Source organism: Chiloscyllium plagiosum, chromosome 47 (genome assembly GCF_004010195.1).
Source record: "Chiloscyllium plagiosum isolate BGI_BamShark_2017 chromosome 47, ASM401019v2, whole genome shotgun sequence".
Taxonomy (NCBI): Eukaryota; Metazoa; Chordata; class Chondrichthyes; order Orectolobiformes; family Hemiscylliidae; genus Chiloscyllium; species Chiloscyllium plagiosum.
The window spans coordinates 8087920-8115842 of record NC_057756.1 but is presented as its reverse complement, the minus strand read 5'-3'; the positions used below and the strand labels follow the sequence as shown (position 1 = coordinate 8115842).

The 27923-nt window shown below is 42.3% G+C and overlaps 1 protein-coding gene and 1 long non-coding RNA gene across 3 annotated transcripts in view; both read left to right on the top strand.

The window, feature by feature from the left end:
- LOC122544186 (immunoglobulin superfamily member 22-like) overlaps positions 1-27923 on the top strand; it is a 789994-nt gene that overhangs the window by 54802 nt on the left and 707269 nt on the right. The gene's annotated exons all lie outside the window — the stretch shown is intronic.
- LOC122544191 lies at positions 1798-16047 on the top strand. Its single transcript, XR_006310290.1, has 3 exons — positions 1798-2679; positions 10658-10810; positions 13689-16047. It is a non-coding gene; the product is annotated as an uncharacterized LOC122544191 (long non-coding RNA).

Sequence of the window (27923 nt, the reverse complement as noted above, 5' to 3'; positions counted from 1 at the left end):
AAATAAATCTAAGGAATTAGCAATGGAGGATAAAGAAATGGCAGATCCATGCCAAACGGCTAATTTGCACCCTTCTTCACTAGAGAATATGCAAGTAGCATCCTGGAAATATCTGTAAATAAGGAATTAACAGGGAGGGAGGAACTCAACAAAATGGCAAATACCAGCAAAGTAGTACTGAGTACATTGTGGGAGCACGAGTTGACATGTCAGCGGGTTTGTGATGGATTTCATCCAAGGGTCTTAAAAGAAGTAACCAGTGAGATAGTTGCTGAATTGGTTTGAATTGACAAAATGTATTAGTTTCAGAGAATATACCTTCAGGTTGTAGGTCTCGAATCTACAACTCAAATGGAGACCCAAAATCTCACTCCAAAAACTTTGAAACCATTACAGCAGTATCACCTCATGAGTGACAAGCTGTCCCAAAAAATGTTGAGGATGTCCTGTTGAGGATCTTAATACCGAAGCTGTTAAAATACATTCAATTCTTTCATCAATGTAAACTGGAAATTTGAGGTAATTTGCTGAAGTAATGTCTCCAATGCTTTGATTATCTCCACATACCTTCCCAAGACAGGTGTAACTTTTCTCTATAATGTTTCACTGCCATAAAGGAATAATTCTTACTTTCATTTTTTGTGCTGAATAACTATAACCAAAGTTGCACCAATTAACTGTATTACTCAGAGAGTTTGTGCTAGTTAAGAATTCCAGCAGTGTACTCCTGTACCCATCAAGATATCATCAACATCTAGAAATAGTGTCAAACGGGTCACTCACACTTTTGACATGTGCCAATAGAACAAGAGACATTTCAACAACAAGGAAGTGGAATATAAAATGTTAAGAGATGGAATATGACTCTTACCCAGAAGCTAGTGTTATGGACCGAACCAAACCCTCAAAATACACCATAAAATAGCCTCGGCCATAAATTTAAGCTTCAGTTCAAGTCATGTGTAAAGTACTGTGATCCAGATGTGGTTCAATTGGTTCACCACTCGGCTTTAAGTGAATTGAACTTTATTCTTACAACACAGTTAAAAGACAAACAACAAAAATCAATTGGAATAACTGTGGTGAAAAAAAATGTATTATTTAACTGCTAATCATCAACTGTTCTAATACAGCAGCATCCCATAAACTTACCCACAGCAAAGCCAAATTGAACAAAACTGATTTTCCTGACGTGCTCTCTCCTCCATTCCAAGAGAAATGATCACCGAAGGAAACAATCTCACAGCACAGAGTGAATTCAAGCACCTTTGCTGCAGCAGAGAAAGAGACAGAGAACTGTAGCCATCAACTGTGACAGTCACCTCCTGAACCCAATGCCTACACGTCTCAAGTCTGGGACATCAACTTGGCCATTAACCATATCCTCATATTCCACCACTTCTGGAACCACCCGTGGCTTGCGATAAACTTTGCCATTCTGGTGGAGAACTTCAAACCAGGGGGCCCTGCCCAGATAGGCTGACTGGCAGGGGGGCTCAGGTGGGCAGGGGAAGAGGGGAGCAGCCTCTGACTCGCCCACCTGTTCCTGAAGGCATTCAAATCTGGTCTCTGAGCTACAGGAAAGGTATTGTGAAACTTGACAAGGGGTGGAAAAGGTTTAGAAGGATGTTGCCAGAATTGGAGGGTTTGAGCTACAGGGAGAGGCTGAATAGGATGGGGCTATTTCCCCTGGAGCTTCAGAAGCTGAGGGGTGATCTTAAAGAGGTTTATAAAATCAGAAGGGGCATGGATATAGTGAAGAGTCAAGGTCTTTTCCTAGGGTTGGGGTGTCCAAAACTAGAAAGTCCTCTAGAAAACTGCTTCCCCCTTAAACATATTTCATTGGTATTTCATTGGTTCACCATCCTCTGAGTGAAGACTGTGTTTCTCTCACCATTTTCATCAGCTCAGTCCAAAACTGCTCACCCAGACCCTGAGACCGTCACCCCTTGTTCCGGATTCTCCCTGCATCCAGTCTGTCAAGCCCTGTCAGAATTTTGCATATTTCAAAGTACGTTCCTCTCACCTTCACATCTTCACAGTCAACACAGGCACTTTAGAATGAGGAGAAGTGATTTTTGACTTTTCACTCTGTTTTGTCTGTTCATAAATAAATTGCTGTCATGGTGGGACATTTCATAAACTGTTTGTAGTTTGTGACACAGTCTGTGATCGATATATTAAATGGACGTTGAAATGGGGATTAATTTGAATCTATTATTTGTATTCAGATAAAGCAATAGTATCCCCAAACTGTACTACTTGCGGGCATGATGTGTTGTGTAGAGCAAATTCAAATGATCATTCATATTCACAAACAACAGATTTACCAATTCAAACAAAGCAAAAGTAAGATTACTTGGAAAACCTCTTCTTTCTCTGTTTGTTTTATAGATTACTCTGTGGCGCTTTAGGTTCAAACTGCACCATCTCCAAGAGTGACCTCTCTTGCATCTGCAGTCAGAGCCAAACATCCAGCAACAATCACGGGGAGACTCAGTGGCAGAAACATCACGGTGAATGCTTCAGAAGTTACAGTCCATTCCTGGTCGGTGGGTAATCACCTACAGCAAAGCTCACTAACACTGACTCCCCCAGGTGGATCTGAAAAGCTGATCATATGCGGGGAAGAGTACCAGCAGGTCATTAGTATCTGGAAGCAACAAGTCCACTCAACAGGTATGTCCTGATATACCATGACCTTTAACAGCAGGAGACAGATTGCTTCAACACTGAGAGAAGTGTGTAACTGAAGGCTTCATCGGTGTGCAGTCAGCATTAAATGCCAAAATGTCCCTATATTTTGGAGATAATCCACAATACATTTTAGCTGTACCTGTGCTCAATTGGAGACTGAATGCAATATCGTGCATAATGTAACTTTAGTCTTTGTTCTGGGTGTGTTAGTTGTTAGTTTTCTGTGACAAATTGAAATAGATTCGTGTAAAATGTGGAACCAATTCCTGACCCTTAAAAAAACTAAAACATTTGGATTAATTAGCCCTGTCATGAAGTCAGAGTTCCCCTCAATCCAGCATTCCATAATGTGCATGCAGGACACATACCTGACAGCAGTTAATCCTGTAGATATCATCTCATTTAGAAATCTACTATTGTTCAACAACTGCATGCTTAAAGTTGCCAAAACAGGCTTTCAATTACAGAGTTATTGGGTTACCTCGGATATTACAAATTCAGTGCTGGGATTTGAGCTTGTATCCCAAAAGCACTAACCTGTGCAGGTAGATTACCACATCACACCATTAAACTGGCAAAACTCCAATTCCAAACAAGCCAAAATTCATGCTTGTTTGATGTCAATATAAAGAAAAGTGCTCTTTTCCTCCAGATAAAATCAATTTTGCTATGAGATTGTGAGATCAAAGCAAGAATGAGAAAAATATCTTTTATAATATTTTGGGAATATTTCCCTGGAGATTACTCATCTTCATAATGAACCCAATAATAGTGAAAACCTCCCATACTCATTGCTTCAGCATCTCCCTGTCAAAATCCTTACATTAAGCCCATTACAGTATTGTGAGTTTATGTACAGCAAGGTGGTTGAGGAAGGCCACCTACTATTTGGTTTGGCACAGAGGCTCAGTAGCTAGCGCTGCTGCCTCTGCGCCAGGGACCCGATACTCCTGGTGTCTGTGTGGGTTTCCTCTAGGTGCTCCGGTTTCCTCCAATAGTCTAAGAATGTGCAGGTTAGGTGGACTAGCCATGGGAAGTCAGCCATAGTATCCAGGGATTTGCACAGTTGGTCATGAGAAATACAGGGTTACGAGGATAGGGTGGGCCTGGGTTGGGATGCTCTTCAGAAGGTCGGTGTGGACTCAATCGGTGGCCCGCTTCCACACTGTCGGGCTTCTATCACTTTCTCAAGGGCATCTCGGAACAATTGCAGTGCAACACGCATCAGCTCAATTAGCTGGATTTCGATATTGGATAATGACAACAGTGCAGTTTCTATTCCCGCAGCTGAATGAAGTTACCATGTGAGTCACCTTATCAATGCTCGCCCTTGCCAGAGGTACCTCTCAGGTTGAACCTGTTGGCTGGCGAGAGATTGGTCCTCTGTGATTATGGTGCCCCATGAAAAAGCTAACAGAAATGAGAATGTAAAACTGACCTGCCAAAGACTGGAGGATCAAAACGCCTGTACCAGCATTAATCTGTACTGTTCAGTAGACTAGTGATCTTCTCCCAGAATTAATGCTCACGTTTCATGCATGTTTGTTACATTAATGTCTATGCCATATTACCCTTCAGTTCTGTCATCTTTCAAAAGCTTTGTTGTTTCAATATGATAGCAATCATAGAAAGAATAAAATACATCACATCCCCGTTTTGAAATTGCCACTCCTTCCCCCATTTTAAATGCACAATCTTGGGAATGGTGATATTAGTGAGGATTCTGGATTAGTGGTGCTGGAAGAGTGATATTAGTGAGGATGTCTACAGGATGTCTACTGCTGAAAATCTCCCAGCATGATTCTCTGATTCATGGAGAATAGGAAGCTGTGTGTAGACTGAGTAAGCAATAGGAGTAACATGACAAGACACATCTGCAACGATAATTCAATTAAAACAGTCCATACATTCCCAGTCAAGTATTGTGAACTTAATCTGTAACCATCTCCAATAGATATATCAGTGGAAAAGTAGACCCAATCAAAGTCCTATTGAAACGTCAAATTCCGGTTTGAAAAAAAGTAATTCCAACAAATTAGAATGCACGTTTACAAATTGGCATATCCTATTCTGAGAAGTTTGAACTTCCCAATGTAGTATGCATGAAATAAAAGGCTCAACGTACAGATATTTAATGAACCCTAAATATTTTGACAGGGAATGAATATCAAGCAACTTCACAATCTCCTTTATATGCAAGAAAGTTTAAAGGTTACATCAATTATATTTAAGGATACAGCAAATGGATATTAGGCTTCTGCTTGCAAGAAATGTTTTGCTCATTGATTATAATCGAATCTGATGTCACAAATCTAATCCCTTGTTTAAATAAAAGCTGTTCCTTGGCTCAAGGATACTGTGCCTTTGATTTCTTTTCAGAGGGGTAATAAACCAGGCTGGGCTCTGATCAGTCTGGTTTGGTCCAGAGATGAAAAGGGTTTTGAGAGGCCTTTTGTTTATATGTAAAAAGATGAGACTTCAGGCCAAAGTGGTCATGTTTCAGAAGTGACCTGTATAAAGAAAAGGGAGTTGTCAGATCTATAACTGAGTCGAGCAATTTAGGTCAGTTTGAACTGGTGAGGAATTCAACAGTGAGCTGTGTGGAAACTCTCTGTCTCTCTCTTTCTGCCCTTCAACTTCAACCTGTAAGCATGTGTTCCATTTACACTGGGTTTTAAAGAGAGTTTGCTTATTGGGACTGTTGTGTACATTTGGAACAGCATAATTAATTCTAGTTTGGATAGACTGAGTACTGTAGGGGTTCTTTGTGTTTCATTGTGTAATTTTGTGAATAAGCTCTTGTGTGTGTTTGTCTCTCACACCTCCTCCAGCCACCAACACCTGTCTCAATTTCTGAAACCTCCTCCATCCACTACAGCTCTCACTATCTCTGTAAACTCATCCAGCCCGTATAGCCATTCCTATCTCTGTAACCTCTTTCAGCTCCTACATCCCTCTCTATCTCTATAACCCCCTCCAGCCCCCACACCCCTCCCTATCTCTGTAACCCTCTCCAGCCCCCCCCTGCTCTAGCCCCTCCAAGTTTCCTATCTCTCTCACCTCCTCCAGCCACTGACACCCATTTCTATTTCTGAAATCTCCTCCAGCCCCTACAGCTCTCAATATCTGTGTAACCTCCTCTAGCCCTTACCCGCCTCCCTATCCCTGTAACCTTCTCCTGCCCAGACAACTCTATCTCTGCAACCTCCTCCAGACCCTACAGGCCTCCCAATCTCTGTAACCTCTGCAGCCCCTACACCCCTCCCTATTTTTGTCACCTGTTCCAGCCCCAACACCCCTCCCTGTCTCTGTAAATCCCTCTTGCCCCTACACCCTCCCTATCTCTATAATTCCCTCCAGCCCCTACAGCCTTCTCTATCTTAATAACCTCATCCAGTCCCTACACTCCTCCCTATCTCTATAACCTCCTCCAGCCCCTGCTCCCCTCCTTATCTTTGTAACCTCATCCAATCCCTACACTCCCTGCCTGTCTCTGGGGCTTACTCAAGCCATCACTTTGCTAATTTCTCTCTAATTCAGCCCCTGCATCATTCCACACTTCTTGAACCTCCTACTTACTCCCTATCTTACATTTTGAGACGTTCCCTCAGAAGAGACTCTGGTAATTTTTCTGATTGGAAGACAAGTCAGGATTAGAGTAGATTACTTACAGTGTGGAAACAGGCCCTTCGGCCCAACAAGTCCACACCGACCCACCGAAGCGCAATCCAACCAGACCCATTCCCTTACATTTACCCCTTCACCTAACACTACGGACAATTTAGCATGGCCAATCCACCTAACCTGCACATTTTTGGACTGTGGGAGGAAACTGGAGCACCCGGAGGAAACCCACGCAGTCACAGGGAGAACGTGCACACTCCACACAGTCAGTCGCCTGAGGCGGGAATTGAACCCGGGTCTCTGAAGCTGTGAGGTAGCAGTGCTAACCACTGTGCCACCGTGCTGCCACAGAATATGAGTGAGATTTTTGCTGAGTGCCTGGTGACGATGGCGTGCGGTGGAATAAGGAAGCAAAAATGAGCTGGAGTTTGGTGATCTTTCAGTGTTTGTACTGGCTCAAGGGGCTGAATGGCTAATGCCTCCGACTGACCGTAAACACAAACTGCACACTGCGCATCATTCCAGGTGCACAGTTCATTGGGAAGTGCAGACACAGCAGACAGAGGTAACTGGGTACCACACTAACATTAGGAGGGCCAGACACTGTCGATGTGAGCACTTGCTGTAGAATGTGAATCCGTACCTGGAGAGAGACTTCATGATACCTCGACACCAAGGGGTATGTTATGAGGTGAGGTTATACACATCAAGTCAGTTTTCTCTAAAGTTTTGAGGGTTAAGGTGTAACCTGATCAAAATCTTCAAGATATTAACAGGAAAAGACAGGATTGCTGAAAATAAACTATTTTAACAGGTTAGGGGATTCAAGACTGAGGAGCTATCAACTCAGAATTAGGGTCAGAGCATTTAGAAGAGATGTCAGGATGTACATCTACAGACAAAGGGGGGAGATGTTTGGAACTCTCTTCTCCAAACAGTTGTGATGTTAGATCAGTTGACAATTTCAAATCTGAGGTATATAAACATTTATTCAGCAAAGCAATTAAGGGACATTGGTTAAAGGCAGATCTATGGAGTTGGGCTGCAGGTCAGACGTGAGCACATTGAATGGTGAAACAGGCTCGAGGGGCTGAGTGGCCTCCCCCTATTTTTGTACTCCCATGTTCCTATCCTGGCCACACTGACTATATCGTGTTTGAGGTCTTGCACAGGGAGCGCTGTGTGTCACTCAGTGAATCTTCACTGGGGGACACTCACAACGTCAGTCAAATTCGTATTGCCAAGCCCAATCCTTCACTGGGAGGGAAGGTTATTGCACGCAGAAACATTCAATACATATGTGATTCAGGACTGTGCAACATACATGTCACATATGAGAGCAGTGTGCACTCCACACTGGACAAGGCGCAAACTGTTCACAAGACCGTGTGTTACAGAGTCCAACACATCACTGCAGAAAACATCACAAAATGTTCTTGGAACACATTTCAGATTTGAATTCTCACTGAGAGGAATATATTCTGTGCATTGGGACACTTCACGCACTTTTTGACTCCTTTGTGGCAAATCTGACTCCTCAGTGGGAGCCAGATATTCTGTACATCAGAGGCACCTCATACAGAGGCAGACCTGAACATGGGACGGATACACACGCGCACACGCGCACACACAGACACCTGAGAGACCCCAAAATGGGAAATGTGCTTATTGCATATATCACTGGTTTGGACTCTGCAGTCTGTGTAAACATACACAAGGGGAACATTGTCACAGAATTCAACCCGATACTGGGAGACACATACATTTTATGGAATGAGACATGTCAGGATGTCCAATTCTTCTCAGCGAGAGATGGATAAAGGTGAAATCACCATACTCCCACCAGATCACAGGGCTGCTCTCTCATTAGAGAGAGATGATGGGTAGTGGTTTAAACTGAGGGTCACTACACCTCAGGTGAGAGGGGAGGTGGAGAAAGACAGTCCTTCATGGTAACCTCAGCTGATGCAGGAGTTGATACGATGCACTGGCAAAGTTCATCAGAGACTGAGACCACTGGGAGAGACAGAGAAATGGTGCAAATTTACATGGCAGTACAGTTTCAGAATTGGCACAATGTCATCAACAGATTAATGATCACAGGCCTCTGCACAATGAATAGAAAATGTACTTTCCTGACTATGGGGAGAATCGGTGTTGGAATGTGAAGTGGGATTGGATACCAGTTTATGAAATTGCAGATTTATCTATGATTTAGCTGGTTTGAGAATGAATTTGAATGGGTATTTCAGTGCATTCCTCAGTTCCTCTCTGAATTTAGTCTGAGTTACCACGTAAATACATGTGTTGGTGCAGGTGCTGAGAATCTGTAGCATTTCTCCCAACGATTCAATGCTGTATACTGTATCTGTGTAGGAGGAATCATAATGATCAGGAGCAATTCTCCGATAAAGGTTAAACACAACATATATCATCCATAACAGTATGAAATTGGCAGATAAACTGAAGAGTAAAATGATGGATTTTCTCCGGTTCTCCATCTCTGGGTCCTTGTGATTTTCTCCACTGCTGATACCTCGCAGTGTGGTGCGGACTCGACCGGTCACTAAAATAGATCTCACTGTCAGAGCGTTAAGCAGCAGAATCAGAACAAAGGTAAAAGCGACTGTGAGCCAAACAGAGGCACCAGTGGTTGCAAACATCAGGGTGAGGATGAGGCTACATACTGGAGTAATGTCTAGGAACGTTTCTCCAAAATACATTGGAATAGTCCAGTTCAATATGACATCAAAGATAACAACCAGGAGATCAGCCATTGCCATTCCCACCAGATAGTGAGTAATACACTTAGAGAGACCACATTTTCCTCGACTCAGGATGACAATTGCAATCAGGTTAACTGGAATGGAGAAAAAGCCAATAAATTCAAGATTGGTTTTGGAATAAATTTAGCAAGTTGAAAAGATCATAAATGAGACCTTTAGCGTTGTTGCTTCATCAAATATTGGAAACAAATACAAAAAACAACATCAGGTATTGCTCGACAAACTCAGCTTGTCTGGCAGCATCTGTGGAGAGAAAACAGCATTTAACATTTTGAGTCCAGTGACCCTTCTTCACAACAGACTTGAAACATTAGTCTGCTTTCTCTCTGAGCTTTTCCAGTACTTTCTGATTTTGTTTCTGATTTCCAGCATCCACATTTCTTTGTTTTTCTGTTTCATGAAAAGATAGTCATTGACCTGTACCGCTCTTTGTCACAAAGAAATGGTTGAAAAACAGTTATGAATAATTGATTGACAAGTCAGTAGAGAAATTGAATGATCCATTACAACCATTGAGGGGAAATGCCACAGGAAAAGAGGTCATGAACTTTATTGAATGGGTTATTGAATCAGAATCTACTGTTTTAACATCTGATTTAAACTGTACAATGATGCTGCCGGAGGCTTGTCGATTTTGGGAATCACGAAAGTTTTCTTGCTCTGGGATAAGAGAGTAGCCAGACCCTGAGTAAAAACAAAAATAAAAGGAAATTGCTGAGAGAAATAGGAGTGAGTTTGAGGTTTCAGTGTTGGCCTCCCAAAACTAAGCCAGTAAGTGCAAATGTGAGGGAGACAAGAAAAATGACCTGGAGAAACTGCTGGACGCAGAAGTAGAGGATTTGTAAATGTATCCAAACTGAAGCAACAGCCTGACAGCAGATTCAATAAAGTTCAAAAGTTTGTCTGAGACTCAGCCGTTTTTGAGAGCACGTAGTTTAATATAACCAGACTTTGTTTGAGTTTACTGTGTTATGACACGGGGTAAACCCTCCTGCTTAATTTAAACCAGTAACAGAGAAAAGATTTATCCCATACAGTAATCTGTATAAGTTTTAAGGCCAAAAGGTATTTAAAGTAAAAATTCACAACTTTATTCCTTAAAGTATAGCAGAGAATAATTAACTAACAACTATTATTACTCCTTCCTCTCACTTACCCTTTACCTTCCCCTTCTATAATATTAGTCTGATTCAAGCCCCTGATTAAGATTTAGCAAAAAATGAAGTTTTCATAACCAGCCAACTGCCAAATCTTCTATCTGGATTGTCCTGTCTTCTTTACTTCTTCTTAGGGATTATGCTTCGGAGGTCATGGATCGATAATGGTACCTTTAAGAGAGCTATTTTTTGGGCAGTGTCTACATGCTGGTGGTATGGCAGTTCTGCCCCCAACTGTTCAGTTTTCCCTGGTCTTATACCCCCAGAGCATGGGATTGTGTCATTGGCTTTTAAGGTTGCCAATATACTAAATTCAAACTTGATTGGAATTTGGTATTTTTTGGGCTATAGTTTAAACTGATTGGCCTAATTTGAATCTGTTTTTATCTACAGGCAACAAGCAACGCTAACTGCTGGACCACATACTACGTTGTATCTTGTTGAAATACTTGGTGCTGTCAGGTAGTTAATCTAGATTTTAACTTTCTTAAAGGCACAGTGCACCCAGATCTTCATAACAACTGGCACTGCAGAAAGCATTATTGGGTACGTCAGTTTTTGATCACTTTGGACTAGACAGTCTTTTTAAATTTAAGTTAAAATGTGCTAATTAAATAAGCAATTTCTTTTGTGAATACATTGCTTTAAAAGTAGAATATCCACAAATTCATTTAAAAAATGAGTCAAAGAAGGCTCACCAAAACATACTGAGCTCATGAGAATGAAAAATAATTCCCAATACAATAAATCTTGTAAATATTGAAGACCTCTTCCTTCTATCACCACTGCACTTTCCCTGAATTATAATTATATTGAAAAGTCACAATTCCATTTGGTATTAGTGGTGCTGGAAAAGCACAGCAGTTCTGGCAGCATCCGAGGAGCAGGAAAACCGATGTTTCGGGCAAAAACCCTTCATCAGGAATACAGGATGAAGGGCTTTTGCCCGAAATGTCGATTTTCCTGCTCTTCGGATGCTGCCTGAACTGCTGTGCTTTTCCAGCACCACTAATCCAGAATCTGGTTTGCAGCATCTGCAGTCATTGTTTTTACCACCTTGATGATCTTGCTGATGGCAATACTGTACATATCAGATCTGAAAGGGAAATCTGACTTGATAGATCACAAGTGTTATTTTGAAGATTTTTTTTACAGTGGGTGTTCAGTTATGGGAAATTTTTTGTTGAGATTGCAGTATTCTGTATCATAATAACACACACAGGAAAGTCGCAAACATATGTATATTGTAACAAACAGCAAAAAAGAATAATTCAACCCACGTCCTAGCAAAACACTTAACATTACCCAGCCCCAGTAATACATGACTTCAACATTAATTTTCTTATGAAAACTGACTTTTTAACAGTTGACCTCGAGATTTCTTTCCAGTTCTGGGATCCCAGATTCTGAAATCTACTCCAACAAACTCTCAGAATTTGGAGATTTTACAAGTCAACAAATTTATTTTCTTCTCGGATGAAAATGTGCTTCTGAACTGAAATCATCTTCTTCTGAAATCATACAATAAGGGGCCCCAAGTTTTTGTTTTCTTTCTACCTATCAGAGAAATGTAAATTAGCTACAGTCCTACCAGGTCATGGGGCTGCTCTCTCATGAGAGAGAGATGACTGGTGGTGGTTTACCTGAGGGTCACCATAGGCGAAGGGAGAGGCTGAGAAGGAGAATCGTTCAGAGTAACCTCAGCCAGTGCAAGGGTTGATCTCGTGCTGCCTGTATCATGTTGCATCACAAGCCAGGCATCCAGCCAACTGAGCTGGCAAACCCCAACGTCATAAAAATCAACACAGTAAATACTCTGACACTCAACTTCATTGTGTCTTGTGAGGCACTCAGCCGAAGTCTTAATGCTGTTGGAAATAATGTATTTATTTCACTTTTCCAAATGACGTTCTGATCTTTAAAGAAAATAATCTTCTCAGATCAGAGACCACAAATCTATTGCAGTGTTATTTTAAATGCAAAATTCCCAAATGTTCTTTGCATGCTATAAACACACTGTCTCATTTGTAATACTGATAGAACTCTCTCAGTCCTTGCATCTGTTTTCTTACCCACCCCTCCCCTTTGGTTTATCTTCCATACCTATTTTACTGCTGACCCTTACTGCATCTTTTTGGCGCTGTCATTAATTGCTTCCTGCTATCTCTGTGTAACTTCAAGTTATTGTTGATATCCTGTGTTTTTATCTGTTCACGAGCTCTGTATTCATTGATTCCATTCTCGGGGGCAGTTTGCTCTGTGAATATCTGAATGCTGCTACACATCACTCAACACTCCGTTGTTCACCAACACTGCTGACATCATCTACCCTATGTTTGGACTTTATGAATGTCTCCTCAGATACACCTCAGACAAATCGAAATTCTTCTGCAGTTATCAAGTTTAATACTGGATGGTGCCATTGATGTATACATGATATAACAACAACACCACTGGTTGACAGATACACAGACGTATTTATAATTCCAGCAGATGTGGTGCGTACTGATCCAATGTCCCAAAAATGGATGTCCAAGTTGTTCCTGTACAAACAGCTAGTGCGTGGTGAAGGAACAAGCTATTGGTCCAGTGTAGGTGACTTAATGGCAGAATAAAAGTCAGCTCTGACTGAAGACGAGAACATGAAACCAAGATAGAGATGGAGGGATGAATGAGACCAGCTTATAGTCTGAAGGTTAAACAGTTTCTGATTGTCTTGTTCCTCCTCTTGGCACAGAGACCTGATTCTAATATGTCCAGAATGGGGAGAAAAATGTAATATGTAACCATTCAAAGAACAGATTATCAATAATCATTGCAATTGTGAGGCAGTTCCTGCAAAGGAAGAAACTGAGGAAATTCCACAGAAGCAACAGATTAAAAAAAAAGCATACACAAAGCTGTTTGAAATGCCTCTGAGCACAGCAGCAAACAGTGATAGTTTTTGGACTTACCAATGACTCCAACAACTGCACATGCAGGGAAGTAAATATCCTGTATCAGTTGGATGAGTAAATGTCCCATTTCTGTGAGAAGCAGCTTTTGTTGTTCTGTCTAGCATCTGCAGTTTTTTAAAAATCTCTGTTGTTCTGTAAGCCCACTGCACTGACCCTCTCGCTACTTGAATCATTTATAATGGGTCCAGAGTCATAAAGGGGATAGCTCACCACTGACACGGTTATACCCCTGAGCATTGTTATTAGTTACATTCACTTGAACAAACAACTCTGAATTAGTGCCATAACTTTCTGGGTACAAAGTAAACACTACAGTGTCATGGATATTTTGTTAATTAAACATCTGATGGGAATAAACTCAAATGTTGTCCTCTTACAGATGGCTTCACTCACAGTTTTTCATCATTATGGTATTTACCAAGTTCCCTCTGTGCATTCCATCCTGAATGTTACTGTTTTCCCTGCAGGTTACACTGAATACAAGGCGATAAGCAGATGGACTCTGTGAAGTTAGGGACCATGTGCAGGATTACTGCGGGCGATGTGACGGTGCGGAGAATGAATGTACTTCAGTGACATTCCTCTCATCACAAACACTGGTCATGTTTCCTTGTTTCATCCACACGTGTTACACATACAAACAGGGCTCGATCATTCAGCTTCGCAATCCTGATCTGGTATCCAATGAGATCATGGCTGATTTGTGGCATTTGGCCCCAATCACTTGATACCTTTGCTTCACAAAGGAAGTATCTCTCTCAGATATAAAATGAACAACGGATCCTACATCATCTGCCATTTATGGAAGAGATCTCCAAACATCACCCAACCCTTTGTGTGTCGAAGTCTTCCTAACATCTCTCCTGAATACTCTGGGTCTAATTCTGACACTGTGCCTCTCGATATAAAATCTCAAATCAGTGGAATTACACTATATTCATCTGCCCTGTCTTTTCCTGTTAAAGTCTTCAATCAGATGTTAAAGCTTCCAGTGAAATTAGAACTAATTGCTTCCAAAATTTTCTGATGATGTTAAATATGATGGTGTGGCAATGAGAGACGATGGTACTAAACAACGGGACACTGATGGACAGATAGGACGGTGTGTAACACACACTAACTCACCTCTTGTGCCCAGAGCATCTCATAAGAAATTCATTCCCCTCTTCAGGTGGCGACATCCACCATGTCCATCTCAGATTCTGAGGTACCTTCAATGTTTGATGCAGAGGGAGATCCCACAGGTTCCAGAACAGTCAGAAAGGCTGCCGAGTTGCTGGGCATGTTTTGCTCATGCACTGGTTGTGAGTTCGCCACTTCCATATGGTGCACATGCTTGTTCAGGACAGTAATAACTCCCTGAACTTTACATGTCACTGGACCTGGCCTGACGTTGACCATGCCCCTTACCCATTGCAGGGTCATTCCTGTGGTTCCTACACCAGGTTTCACCCCCGATCTAAACTGTCTATGTCACTTTGCATCTGGCAGTAACTTTCCTGATGCTGTTTCACCCCTCCCTGGTCCAGGATGATCAGATTTAACCAGGCACAGCATCTTCTCCCCATGAACAACTCTGCTGGAGCTACCTGTGTAGCTGCATTAAGGGTGGTCCTCTAATCAAATAGGAACTGGGACACTTTGGGAATCTAGTAAAGATGGAGGTTGTTTCTTTGAACCAGTCTTCAGAGTTTGGACTGTTCTTTCAGCTAAACCATTGGATGATGGATGATATAGAACTGTCCTTTATTTTGAATATTCAAATCACCTGCTGGTAAGTAATGGCCCATTATCTGTGACCAACACTTCTGGAAGTCCATATATTGCAAAAAATGAACACAGTTTTTCTATTGTCATCCCCGTGTTTGGGAATTAACTCCTTGCATGTCCAGTCACTTTGTATGGGTGCACACAATGACCCAGAGCATTAAGCCCATGAAAGGATTACATAGGTGACATGTAACTGAGTCCAGGGTTTACCCAGCCATTCCCACGAGTTTGGGGGAGCTGTTGGCGCTAACTTGGCTCCCGATTGCTCTATGGGAACTGCCCCACCAATGCAGCTATGTCTGCAGTTCAACAAGTATCCAGCAGTGATCAGGAGAAACACTCTTGCTCCCAATAACAATTAGCCATCGTCCAAGGTGATGTGGCGACTCTGGGTCCAAAAATAGTTGTAATGGCCCTTTGGTATCCTCCATCATCACCAGCTGCTTCAGTTTTGTCAGGACTGCGGATCTTTCTGCATCTAAAGTCTTATGTTGTCAGCTGTGATTGGAAATGTGTCCATAAATTGAAAACCACCACAGCCTCTTCCAGTGGCGATACCACCGGTGATGAATCTGCCAGCGGGAGGTGGCTCGATGTCCCCTCATTTGCTACTTGGCCTCCCAGATGGTGTTCCAACTTGTAATTATTTGCACTTGGTGTGAGAGCCCGCTGTTAAACTTGGCCTGAAGCTATGGGCAGCACTGCTTTATCCTCTTCATGTAGACCTAGCAGGGATTTGTGGATGATTATTATTGTAAATTTATATCTGTAAAGGTATTGGTGAAACTTCCTGATTCCACATATGACACCAAACCTTCCTTGTCTCTCTGGGCATCTTTATATTCTGCATTAATCAAAGTGCTGGGTGCATCATTTAATGGGCATTCCTCTCCTTTGGGCCAGTTATGAGCTAATACTACCCCAGTACGGGGGAGCACACATGACATTACCAGCTCTTTCTGGGACTTATTGCATGCCAAGACCTTACAGGATGATAGCTTTATTTTTATTCAATCAAGGGATAAGGGCACCAGTAGCTGGGCCATCCCTAATTGCCCAGAGGGTAGTTATAATCATTGCCGTGGGTCTGGTGTCGCAAGTAGGTCAGACCAGGTAAGGATGGCAGTTTCCTTCCCTGAAGGACATTAATGAACCAGAATAGCTTTTCGAACAATAGATTCATGGTCATTATTAGACTCTTAAATCCATATTTCTTTTAAATTGAATCAAATTCCACCATGGCAGGATTCAAACCCAGGTCCTCGATGATTATCTAGGTCTGTGGATGAACAGTCCAGTGACAAGACCACGAGGCCATCATCTCCTCATCAAGTGAAACTTCATCACTGCCCTGAAGGTATAGACTTGGCTGTGCAACCACTCCCAATGCTGACCCTTTTTTAAGAGGAGATGGAAAGGTGCCAGGATGGAGACCAGGTACATATGAAAATTCCGTAATAATTTACCAGACCAAGTAAAGACCCAAGCTCCGGTACAGACATCGGAGCTGGGATTCTTTAATTGCCCACATCATTACTCCCACATACCAAGCAGTCTCTCAGCATCTCGTTGAGTGTGAAACCAAAGTCAAATCCCTCTGCCAGTCATCTTAACTTCATTTAAAATCACATCCTCGTTGCCTTTGAAACAACTCCACAGAAGTCGATATCCCATCACCAATCACCCTTTACTTACACGTGGGAAGTCTTTGTCGCTGATCCAGCTCTCCCAGAATCAGCTCTCAGAGTGAGGAGCACCCTGAAAGCCCTGTTTATATCTGTCAGCCAGGGCTCCCTGAGTGGGCCCGATTAACAGCCCCAATCAGGGAACTCCTATTCTATGAGGTCACATGGCAGACCTCGTTACAGTCACCTATAGATTGGAAAGGCTGGGATTGTTTTCCTTGGAGCAGCGGAGTTAGAGGGTGGGATCTGTTTGAGGTATTCAGCATGATGGAAGGCAGACATGGAGTAGATCATGAGAATCTTTTCCAAATGGCAGAAATGTCTAAGGGCAAACAGAACAGATTGAAGGTGAGGAGCAGGTGGTTCAGAGGAGACTTGTGATTTGTTTTTACCCAGAGGATGGTTGATATAGGGAACCTGATGCCTGAAAGTGTGGTGGAGGCAGGTACTCTCCACTGTTTAAGAAGTATGTTAAACATTTGGAGCACCCCAAAACTTGCTTCCTCTCCCATGTCCAAAGAAAATTGAGGGACTATGGTCAGTTTTATCGATCATTCCTTTGTCCTCTGTTTCATCTAGACAATGTTTTAATTTACTGTAATAAGTATCGATTTAAAAGGAGTTGACTTGAAGTGACCAAAGTCTCTGCTGGGATTCGTGTGGCATGGAAAATGACTCCAATATGGAGCATTGCCCCCTTGATGCTAGGATCAGGTCTGTCATAGAATGGTTGCAGGACGTCCTTCTCGGGTAAAGGAATCAGTCAGAACTCAAGGTCCCCACTGTGACTATTGACGCATACAGCAAGAGAGATGAGACCCTGAAAGCTGAATTCGGGGCATTAGGAACAATCTTAAATGATAAGATCTCAAGAGCAGTAATCTTGGGCTTGCTGTCAGTATCATGTGACAGAGAGCATCAGAACAGGGTGATTGATGGATTGTACGTGTGTAGGGAACTGGTGGAGGAGGGAAAACATCAGATTTCTAATGTGAGTGTTGCTGGGGATGGCTTTACCTGGTATGTCAGGCAGATAACTGACAGGCGTGTGAGGGGGAACACTAATGGGAAGGAATTAAAGTTGGGAAGAGACCTGAGAAAAGCTGGGACGGAAAATAGAAAACAGGAGAACGAAGTGATCATTGAGTGTGCTTCGAAAACAGAATGAGGTCCAAAAGACAACATGAATGAATGCAGTATTTGCAATGAGCTAGTTGATCTAAAGCTACAAATGGATTCAGAATGGCGTGCAAACTTTCTCAGCTTGGAAGATCCAAAATCTAAAACACTTTGCAGCGACTGCTTCCCCTGAACTAAAATCCTGAATTTCCTGCCAGGGGAAACGGTTCTCCCTTCTGAAAACAAATCAAAAGCAAAAACTAAAAGCTGTCTGCTCTGTTGTCAACTCAACAGCATCACATTCCGTCCATTATCATTGAAGGCCTCCTGCTGGCACTTGTCTGCAGTCACAAGGTCTCTTGGAATTGATGAACATAAGTCTGGATGCTTGTTTTTCTGTTCACTTACGGGATGTGGGCAGCACCAGTGAGGCCATCATTTATTGTCCATTCCGAAGGTAAAGGTCTAAAATCACATTCAGACCAGACCAGGTGAGGATGGTAGTTTCCTTCCCTGATGGGCATCAATGAACCATGTGAATTTTTCCTGACAATCAACAATGGATTCATGGTCATCATTAGAGCCCAAATTCCAGACATTTTGTTGAATTCAAATCCCAGCATCTGCCATGGCGTGATTCAAACCCAGGTTCCCAGGTCATTACCTTGGTCTCTAGATTGCATTTCAGTAATAATACCACTAGGCCATCCCGTTCCACTATTATGTGATGATACTGTGGCTTTAAGAAGTGTATTTTGAGCAGTTTTTAAAGAGCGGTTTTAAGACAGAGGTAATGAGCTGTCTATTTCCTTCCAATAAACAACTTGTGAGGCCTTGGGGGTTTTTCTTTGAAATTAGAACAATAGAAGTGGTCTGAATGGGTTGGTTCAAGCTCCCCAGGACCAGGTTTTTCAGTTTGAGATGTTCAGGAGGAATTGCTGGGACCTTGAAGCTGGGTTTGGAAGCTGCAGTACATCACTCCCTGCTACTCTCTCCCTCTCTCTCTCTCAGTGTTTTCTCTTGATGCCTTTCCTCCAGACTGGAGAATTGCCTGTGAGATAATCTTCTTCTTTACTGAGTTTGCCTTTACTAAGGATGTGTTTATGGCAGGTTTCTGTATTGGAGCAGTAATTGTTTCAGCAGTTAAGTCACCCATTATTCTGTTAAGTTTTCCAATGGGGTCAAGGTATTCCAATTGTTGCTTTCGTTTGTTGTATTTTAACTGTAGTGTATAAATAAAGTGAGTTTTGCGTAATGTTGAGTAGTTTGACTAATTGAATTGCATCTGGAATACAACACCTGACACTTGCCCTCAAAATAAGAAAAAGCTAGGAGGGGGTTTCGTCTGGCTCATAACAAATTGATGGCTCTTGTCAGGATCCAAACCTTTAATTCCAGGTTGGGCTGAGGATTGTTGGACTCAAACGCAGTGAGTGGTAGGTTTTAGTTTTTGTTTACTTTGTGTGTTGCATTTGGCTGGTTTGAACAGCGTGTACCTTGGCTTCCTAGGGGTGGAAGAAGGCACTTCAGGGGCTTAATAGAAAGTGAGCAAGGAAATGATTTTGGAATTGGCAAACAAGCTGGAAGTGTTGTTGCCTCTGTCTGTGAGGAAAAGGGGAGATGATTATGGCTATTTTTCAGCATTTCCAATTGCCAGGAATGTCTCAGGGTCTTTGGAAATGACTAAAGTTCAACTGCAAATGAAGCAGCTTGGATTAAAGACAGTGGCGAGGGAAAAAAAAAGAAATGGAAAGAATAGTTGTGGCAGAAAGAAAAGAAAGAAAAAAGGAAATGAAACAGTTTGAATTGTGTTTAAAAGCAGAGGAGAAAGCAAAGGAATGGAAGGCTCTCGCAGAAGAAAGGGAGAAAGAGCGAAGAGAAAGAGAGTGAAGAAGAGGAGAAAGAGAGAGCTTTTGAACTTCAGGGCTTAGAAGTGAAAACTCAAAGTTGACTTAAAATGGTGGAGGTAGAGGTGAAAAGCAGAAACAGTAATGAGGACAGGGCTAGAGAGCAGTCCCATCATAGACAAAGGCCCGATGGGGATCTGGTTAAATGCGTCCAAACATTGTCTAAATTTGAAGAGAACGATGTAGAAATCTTTTCCATTTCATTTGAGAAAGTAGCGAAATAAATTAAATAGCCGGTGACATTTGAGTGGTGTTGATTCAGACAAAGTTTGTCGGTAGGGGTAGTGAGGTATTTGCACCACTTTCAGAAGAGGTATCTGGGGAGTATAATGAGGGGAGAAAATGCCATCTTAAGTGCAAATGCACTAATACCAGACACCTACAGACAACCTTTATCAATGTTAGGAGGGAACCTGGTCAAACATATATTCAGTTTGAAATGATCAAACAAAGTAGTTTGATTTGATTTGAGTTATTGTAGTCACATGTACCGAAGTACAGTGAAAAACCTTTGTTTTGAGAGCAGTGCAGCCCAAATTATAGCAAACAAGGACATACAGACCGTAGGCTGCTTAGACAGAGTGAGGCATACAAGGTTATGGCTGACAGGAGGTATGCAAAGCAAGATCACTGACTGATGGAAACATTGATAGAAATAAAATGCACAGACTGATAGAAACAGTCCACAGAGTTATTCCACTGACCTGCAAGACGGAAACTGGAGATGCAAATTACTCTCTGGCATTTTCATCATTTGTGCTTTATTTAATGAAGGTGAAATGTTTTATTCAGTGTGTTACTCATTACATGTTACAGACTGACTAGTTGAACTTTAATCTTCCAGCAGTCACCATGAAGGCTGTACCTTCACAACCTCTCCCCCTACCTGAGCAGTGGTGACCCTCAGGTGAAACCACCAGCAGTTTGTTTCTCTCTATCTAATGAGAGAGAGCAGCCGTATGGACTCCTCAAACGGTTGTGACTTTACTTTTATTTTTCAATGTCCAAAGTTCTTGGCTTACGAACTGTTCCTTCAGACTGGTAAAGAATGTGTCACTGCGTTATTGAAGGAAGGTGACAGAGTGAAATCAAGTCATTATAGAATCTCATACTTGTTTTTTTGGGGGTGTTGCTCGTCTATGATTAAGGAAGGGTGTCCGAATATCTTGAAACTGTTCAATTCAGCTGAGAGCTTCCATAGATTTCCAATGGATATGTCACGCCTGACAAACCTGATTGATGCTATTGAATTAGTGATAAAGTAACAGACAGGAGTGCCTCTGGATCGTATTTATATAGATCTCCAGAAGGGGCTTGATAAAGTCCCTCATTACAGAGTGATAAGCAACAGCACTGAAGTTCATAGAAGCAAAGTTACATTGGTGACCTGTACAGGAAATTGATCCGGCTGCAGGGGAGAGACAGAGAGTGAGTGTGAGAGAGAGAGAGAGAAAACATAATAAAGAGATACTTAAAGAGGCAAGAAAGAAAGTTTGGTGTTCATTAGCACTTTCTAAATTTGAAATGCAGCCACGTTGTAATATATGAAAGGTCAATACAATTTGCACAAGGCACACACCATCAAAGATATCATCTTTCCCTTTTGTGCTTAATGAGGGGATAAACTGGAACACCAGGGATGACTTCACAACTTTTCTTCACAATGACATTGCTTAGTCATTTACATGCACACCAAAAGGTGGACAGAGTTTCTGTTTAACCGCTCAGCCAAACCATAGCACACTTAATAGTGCCAGTGAGCCATAGCTAGCAAACAGGTAAGTCAGCAGAGCGTGGTGTTCTGTTAGGTACTGGGTTGGAGTCTCACATTTTCACCACATTTGTTCACAGTTTAGATGACAGCACGAATCCAAATTTGCAAATGACACGAAGGTGGTCAGTATTGTAGCAGTACTACAGGAAGCACAGAATTGTGGAGATGTATTGGCATATTAAGTGAATGAACACAACTGTGGAATATAGATAAGTCATCCAAGTTCAAAGTCAATGGTCTTCAGCACTCCATGGGTAAGCGTCACCATCTGCTCTCTGTCTGTTCCCACTCACAAGGCAAGTACTCAATCTAACTCTGCCATTGCAAATGCATTATGCAAATGTGCATGAACTACAACTCGCCGGAGAGCATGCATCACGCTCACTGAAAGGGTTAAACATCACAAATAAGATCACCATGTATGTCTTCTGTGTTTCCTACTCATTCACTGAGGAAACATCACCATCTCTCTTGTCGGGAATCAGCCAATTGGTTAAAATGGTCATCAGGATCCAGGCTGGTAAGACATTGTAATTGCTGTCGGTATGTGGACCCAAGACAGCAAAAGAGTGCCACTGAACTCATAGGCTGATCTCCAGGAGAGTCCACACGCTGGAAAGTCATAGAACATAGAACATGAATTGGAACATAGAACAGTACAGTATAGTACAGGCCCTTCAGCCCTCCATGTTGTGCTAATCTTTCATCCTATTCTAAGATCTGACTAACCCACATATCCTTTATTGCACTATCTTCCATGCACCTATCAAAGAGTCACTTAAATGTCAACCTACATCTGGTTTGGAACAGGTAAATTGCTTAGCAACATGCAAATCAGAACCAATCCAAATAAATATGTTTAAATGGTCACCAGTTCTAATTGAGTTTGAGACTGGCAAGGTTGTATCAGTGAGTGCAGAACCAGTCTTTAACAAAATTTGCTCTGAACTCCAAACCTTAAGTGTGAAAGACTTCAGCAAGAACCTATACCAGGGAACCTTTCCAGATTAAAGATACAACTTCTGTTCCTGTCTCAAAAGAGAATCAGCCAGTTCAGTTACTGCTGATTGGAGTAAAAGGTCTGGGCCCAAGCTTGATGGGGCGAAATTGTTTGAAATAGATTCGGCTTGATTGCCTCCACATTTTCTGGTGAGACGATGGTTGTCTGAGTGAAGTCCTAATTAAATATCTGGATGTTTTGCAGGAATGTTTAGGGAGAAAGAGTAAATGGGAGAGAATAGGGACCATTTAAGATCAACAAGGCAGTTGCTGTGAAAACTGCATGAGATGGGCGAGATACTAAACAAGTATTTTGCATTTGTATTTACTGTGGAGAACGATATGGAAGCAAGAGAACTTGGAGAACTAAATAGTGATTTCTTGAAGAATGCTCATATTACAGAGGAGGAGGTGCCAGACATCGTAAAACACATAGATCACTGAGACCTGATCAGGGTGTTCCAGAACATTGTGGGAAGCTAGGGACGTGTTGCTGGGCCTCTTGCTGAGATATTTGCAGCATCAATAGTCACAGATGAGTTTCCATGAGACTGGAGAATGTCAAACGTACTGCTTTTGTTTCAGAAAAGTGGTAAGGAAAAGCTAGGGAACTACAGACCGGTGTGAGCCTGACGTCAGTGTTGGGTAAGGTGTTTGAAGGGATTCTGAGGGTCGGGATTTGGAAAGGCAGGGATCGATTTGAGATTTTCAACATGGCTTTGTGCATGGGAAATTGTGTCTTACTAACTTGAAGAAATGACAAAGAAGATTGATGAAGGCACAGTAATGGATGTTGTCTCCATGGACTTTAGCAAGTTGTTCGGCAAGGTTCCGCATGGTGGACTAGTTAGCATGTTTAGAGCTATCCATTTGGATACAAAAGTGGTTTGAAGGTAGGAAACAGAGGGCGATGGTGGAGGTTTGTTTTTTGGACTGGAGGACTGTGACCAGCGATGTGAGACAAGGATCAGTGCTGGACCCACTGCTTTTTGTCATTGGTATAAATGATTTGGATTTGAATATAGGAGGAATAGTTAGTAAGTTTGCAGATGAAATCAAAATGGTCGGTGTATTGAATCGTGAAGGAGGTTACCTCAGAGTACAATAGGACCTTGATCAGAGGGGATGATGGGCCAAAAAGAGGCAAACAGAGTTTAATTTGGATAAATGTGAGGTATTGCATTTTGGTAAGGCAAATCAGCGCAGGATTTCCAGTTAATGTGCAGGTCCTGGGGAGTGTTGCCAAACAAAGAGGCCTTCGGGAGGAGGTTCACAGTTCCTTAGAGGTGGAGTCAGAGGTAGACAGGGTGGTGAAGAAAGCATGTGGTGCACTTGTTTTTCTCTGGTTTGATTAGATGCTTTGGCAGTCTGGCTATTCACTGAAAGCAGTCAGGGAGTTTTAAAGCTGCTGGACCCAAAGAAGCAGGTCCATGTTGGTACTCTCTCTTTGACATCTCTCCTGTTTCAACTGGTGACTCTGTGACCTCTTTACCACACAGTCAAGAAACATCCCAGGATATGTGTCCCACATTAGTTCAGTTACCTGAGTTTTCACTGGCTTTTCAACAACAGGACGCAGCACTCCTACCTGTGCACCAGCTAGATCGTCAGCAAGGGCAAATTGTTTTCCTGGAGATGACAGTTTTTCTAGTAGTCCTACCACAACACCTCCACTCTTCACTAGGCACTCCAACTTCACTCGACATAATTGAGCAGTTCTTGTCTCACTGTGAATTCCTGTTACTCATACCTTTTCGAGCAATAGTCCTTCAGAGGTACACATCTCCTCATTTTTCAACATCACAGATTGAGAGGATCCTGTTTCTCTTAATACTGTAACCTCTTTACCTGCTGCTCCTGGCCTATGTGAGTAAACTTTACCTTCGCAGTATATGGTTTAAGAAGATCAGGCACATCCTCCTTAACCAACCTCCGACCAGCTTGTACATTCTGGTGCAGCTATCCAGCCTCCACAGTGCTCTCTGTTACCACTCCAACAAAATTCACTGGCTTATCCTGTTTTCCTTCATCTGGCTTCCCAGTGATTTTCCCAGCCTATCAACACTGTGATTTCATGTGGCCCACTTTATTGCAGGGAAAACACGGGGGCGTTTTAACTTCTCTGTCCCCTTCAAGGGTTTCATTTTTACCCTGTGGTAAGTTATCCTTACAATCTTCACCGAGATCTACATTTACCTTTCCACGTGAGGATTGCTCTTTTCCCCAATTTCTATCCCTTGCAGATGGAAACTGATGTCGGAAGCCTATCTTTGAGCTATGGACCATCTCATAACCAGCAGCCATTTCAGCTGCTAATCTTGCTGGTTTAACTCTCTGCTCTTCCACATGAGTTCTCATTACATCAGAAAGTGAGTTTTTGAATTCCTATGTGCCAATTTCTGAAGTTCATACTCTCTTTTTCTATGTCTTCTGCTTTTGAAGTCTGTAATTCAAACCCTTTTGTTTCTGTTGCCCTTTCCTCGTCTTTTGCCTCTCACTCAAGCTGCTTCATTTCCAATTGAATTTTAGCCACGTCTAAAGATTCTGATGGCATTTCCCGCAAATTTAAATGTTGAACTATTGCTGTAATTATCTCTCCTTTCCTCACGGAAGGAGGCAGCTCCAACTCCAGCTTGTCTGCTAATCCCTGCAGCTTGGCCTTAATCACCTTTTGTAAAACCCCCAAAGTCACTTCTTCCACCCCCAGGAAGACATTTGGTGACTTCAAGAGCCATTGCTATCCCAAACACTGTTTAAACCAAGTGAATTCAACACTCAGAACAAGAGACCTAACACTCACTGCCTTCAAATCCAACAACGCTAATCCCAAATTGGAAATATAGAACAAATCCCACAAAGAGCCCCCATCCTGTAATGGACCAGGCCAGATCCCCTAAAAATGCTTCAAGAAAGTGGCCCAGACCCTAACTTTGCTCGTTGTTTTAAGCAGATGTAAAGTGGATATTCCAGGAGAGGTCAAAGAGCACATATAGGAAGGTTGACGTGGAATTAGCAGAGATACTGCTTGATCAAATGGTTGAGACAAACCAGGAGCAGATGAATGACATAGCGGACCTCTTTACCTCTGACAAGTTAACTGAGTTATAGCAGAAAGATGAAAACTTACAGCAATCGTATCAAAAGGCATACACAGAATCTGGATATATCCCTGAATGTTATTATGTTAAAAATGATATCTTAATGAGAAAATGGAGACCATCACATGTTCAGGCATATGAGAAATGGACAGAAGTTCATCAAGTCATATTGCCAGTGTGTTATAGAAAGGAGGTGTTGTGAGTAGCACACGAGCTTCCACTCGGGGGTCATTCAGGCGTGAGAAAAACTCAAAACAAAAATACATTAACATTTTTACTGCTCTGGATTGCACAATGATACATTTGAGTTTTGCCAGATGTGTTATACATGTCAGGTACTGAAAAACCACAGGCAGCAATAAAACCCACACCTTTACTACCGATTCCTGCATTTGAGTAACCTTTTACTATGGTCTTAAAATAGATTGTGTAGAACACCTACATCAAACATAAAGCGCAAATCAATATTTGTTAACAGTAATGGATGTGTACACTAGATATCCAGAATCCATTCCGTTACACCATGTCACAACTAAAAGGATTGTAGAAGAATTACTCAAATTTTTCACTAGATATAGACTACCCACAGAAATACAATCAAACAAGGGTGAAACTTCACATCAAAATTATTCAAGGACGTTATGGACAGCTGAGGAATAAAACCATGCAGAATCGCAGGGTGCACTAGAACAGGGCCATCAGACATTAAAGACCATGTTGATGGCTTATAGTCAAGACTACCCAGATGATTGGGATAATGGAATTCCACTTGCACTTTTTGCATTCAGAGGTGGACCAAATGAATCGACCAAATTCAGTCCATTTGAATTAACTTTTGGGCATGATGTGACAGCACTGTTAAAATTGTTTAAGGAGAATTGATAAGTCCGAATTCAGAAACCACATATTTGGAGTATGCGTCAAATTTTCGGGAACAATTAAATAGAGTGGAGGAGTTGGCTCGACAGCATTTGAAAGTATCACAGCATACAATGAAAAAAATCCAAAACTCACAATTTTGCTCCCGGGGATAATGTGTTAGTGTTACTTCCAGTAATAGGTGAACTTTTAAAAGCGAGGTTCAGTCGACCTATCAAGTCAAAAGGAAATTGAATGAGGTATACTGTTTGATAAGGACTCCAGAGAGAATGAAATGTCATAAAGTGTGTCGTGTGTATATGCTCAAATGGTATTTTGACAGTGAAGGAAAGCAAGAGGAGACTGTGTTATTGCTAACAACACAGAGGGCAGAACCAAGTTCAGAGGATTCTGAATTGGACATTCCTCAAACTGAATTGGACAGTGAGGAAATTGTAAAAAATAATGGTGTAAACTATTGAGCTGGCTTCCAGAGGAAAATCAAAATGACCTGTAAGATTTATTACTATCACAAGGGGAGATTTGTGGAAATAAGCTGGAAAGTACTAACCTAAGTATGCATGATGTAGATGTGGGAAATGCTGTTTCGATTAAGCAACATCTTACGGGCACAGTTTCGACAGGAGATTGAACGCATCGTCCAAGATGACATAAACAAAGTGAGTTACAGTGACTGGAGCTTACTCATAGCAATGGTGCCAAAACCAAAGAGTACCCAAGGTTAGGTGTGGACTATTGCAAAGTCATAGGAGAAAGTGAGGACTGCAGATGCTGGGGATCAGAGCTTAAAAATGTGTTGCTGGAAAAGCGCAGCAGGTCAGGCAGCAACAAAGGAGAAGGAGAATCGACGTTTCGGGCATAAGCCCTTCTTCAGGAATGAGGAGGGTGTGCCAAGCAGGCTAAGATAAAAGGTAGGGAGGAGGGACTTGGGAGAGGGGCATTGGGAATGTGATAGGTGGAAGGAGGTTAAGGTGAGGGTGATAATCCAGAGAGGGGGTGGGGGCGGAGAGGTCGTGAAGAAGATTGCAAGTCAAGAAGGCAGTGCAGCGCATGCATCGGGCGCAGCGGATGCAGTAAATGATGTGTGTGGAGGTGCAGGTGAATTTCTGATGGATATTGAAGGATCCCTTGGGGCCTTGGAGGGAAGTGAGGGGGGAAGGTGTGGGTGCAAGAAAGACCACTCCCTCCGCGACTCACTTGTCAGATCCACACCGCAACCGCAACCGCAAAAAATGCAAAACTTGCACCCACTGCACCCGTTGCACCCGATGTGGCCTCCTATACATTGGGGAGACAGCCGCCTATTTGCGAAACGTTTCAGAGAACACCTCTGGGACACCCGCACCAACCAACCCAACCGCCCCGTGGCTGAACACTTTAACTCCCCCTCCCACTCCACCAAGGACATGCAGGTCCTTGGCCTCCTCCATCGCCAGACCATGGAAACACGACGCCTGGAGGAAGATCTTCC